Here is a 2,365-nt window from a genome sequence, read left to right on the forward strand (position 1 = left end):
CTTTGTTTCCATTGAACATACCCTCTAGTGGAAAATATTTTATCAGAAAATGGAAGAAGTAACTCCATCTAGCCTTATTTGTAAAGCAAATTACCTTTATGTCCAAACTATCTGGAATAAAATGGCAGCTTTTCTGCTTTGCACATAAATATCTAACTTGAAGGTACAGTTGAAATGCTATTGCCTAAAACACTGTCCCTTCATGAAGCAGGCATAATAGTGGATACATGTATTGAGACTCTTTGCAAAGATACCTATTAGTATTTTTCCTTATACTTGAAATAATGTACCCATCTTCTTTTGTCTGTTGGCCATTTAAACAGTGTAGGACAATGGAAATAAGGAAAAGACACACTATATTATCATACTAGGGTTTATTCTTAATTTCCTCCAGTTTCACCTTCATTTCAGTTTACTTTTTATCCCTGGGATTCATGTGGACACAGAAACTTGGGCACTTTGTGCTGTTGCATGGCATGCTGCCCTCCCCCTCTCCCTCTCTTCTTTATTTTTAGTATAGTGGTACTTAAAATCACTGGTTCACTTAAAGACAATAAAATGTTTAAACTCTACTAATGTACAAATAAGCTGAAATGTTGCATTTATATGTATTTTGCCATAGCAGGGTACTGTATTTCTCATGCTGGATTTCAAACCAACAAAAGGGTGGTTTTATTGGAGTGTAACAAGTTGAGGGTAATAAGGAATCAAGTCGTCGTCATTTCATTGAAATTGAGAGATGGTAATAAAACATATATTATGTTTTTTGAAGGTTGTTTTGCTTTTAAACAGCTTTTGTTTTCATTTTGTTTTGTTTTATTTTTTTAAAGATATGATTGTATTATGTGCAACTCAGTTGCTTACATTATAACTACAAAATATTTTTGGGTTCCTGGAAAAAGAAAGACTAATAAATGTGTTTGGCTGCTAAGCATTTAAACTGGTGATTTCCTGTCTGTCTTTATTACATTATTAATTATAGCTATATAATACTGTCTTACAGAATATACATCTTCTGGGTTTTGAATCACTTCTACAAGACATCACACCTAATGTTTTATTTATTGGTTTGCAATGCCCTATTAATTATTGGCTTTCCTTTCTATCTCAATCTTCTCAATCCTGCAGATAAGATACATTTCCAGTACAGCATTATGCAGGTAATGCTCTATAGTGGATCATTTGAAAAAGAAAAGACATATTCTTATAGTGGTGTTTTAAAGTTTGAGAATCCTTTGAATTTTCAATACGTTTGCATAAATATAACTTCAAACATATGTATAACTCTGGAACGCCTAGAGCAATTTCAACCAAACTTGGTACTCAGATTATTTAGCCTCTGGAAACAAATATTGTGGGGGTAAGACACCTAACACTTCTCGGGTTGTATGTTCTGTTAAGAGGCTGTAGTGCCTTAAAACGGCTTCTACCATAATCCCTTAACTTGGCTTCTACGGTACAGCGCTTTGGAGTTGCCATGGTAATGGCTTCACAGTACTCCACAAGGGCTCCCTCTGGTAACGGGGAAAATCCAACATTAGAGATTGTGGCAACATTCATGGAAAGAGGGTTGGGATAAATAAATACCCGGGCAACACCAGGTTATCGGCTAGTTAAAAATACAAAATGATTTTTAAAAATCAATTAAAATCCCAATTAAAGTTAATCAACAATTAAACACCTGGTGAAGGATAATGCATCTTTGCAGATTTTCTAAATTGGGGATGGGAACAAATATAACTCATTAAGTGCCTGGATAGCGAGATTTCCCACACATCAGGTAAATGACACTCTCACAAAGAATATTTTCAGAATCTGTCACATACTTGAACTCTGAGCTAATACAGTTTTAAATATTAGCACAACTATTGTCTGTATATAGTGATACCTGAGAATCAACAAGTACTTCCTGACAAAGGACTGTCCTTTCCGAAGAAGTGCAGTCACATCCAAGAATTCTGCAACTAGTGATTGCTTCAAAAGCTGCTTTAGTGAGTTTTGAGCAATGATTATTTTATGAATTATATTTCGGTGTCAAAACTCTTCTAAATTCTACAAACTGACAAAAGTGTCCTGAACGTGGTACTCAGAAACACCAAATCTACTTCACATCTTTGCCAGCCCTCAGTGAAAATTGTAAACTTTCAAAGTATTATTTGGTGTAAAGTTAGTTGTCCTTATACAAGAGAGAAGGGAATTTTATTCCCATGTTAAAGCAAGTTGACATACAGCAAATTTCCAGCCAAACTAACAGAATTTCTTTGCTTTGTATGATTTATTCAGTGCCCTTAGAAATGTCCACATTAATGTAGTGTCAGTCATTCAAGTTAGATCAGACTAGGAAACGAATACCATTTTGTCTTGG

At 34.6% G+C, this 2,365-nt stretch overlaps 1 protein-coding gene across 7 annotated transcripts in view; it reads left to right on the forward strand.

Annotated features, from left to right (window-relative positions):
• The window catches only part of TNRC6B (trinucleotide repeat containing adaptor 6B), a 142,941-nt gene extending 142,001 nt beyond the window's left edge, over positions 1 to 940 (forward strand). For all 7 annotated transcript variants that reach the window (XM_081958127.1, XM_081958132.1, XM_081958129.1 and 4 more), the window contains one exon: positions 1 to 940. This exon is cut by the window's left edge and continues 7,875 nt beyond it. The gene's annotated coding sequence lies outside the window, so the exon portion shown is untranslated.
• The last annotated feature ends 1,425 nt before the right edge of the window (positions 941 to 2,365 follow it).

This window comes from Natrix helvetica, assembly GCF_964273705.1.
Source record: "Natrix helvetica genome assembly, chromosome: 6".
NCBI lineage: Eukaryota > Metazoa > Chordata > Lepidosauria > Squamata > Natricidae > Natrix > Natrix helvetica.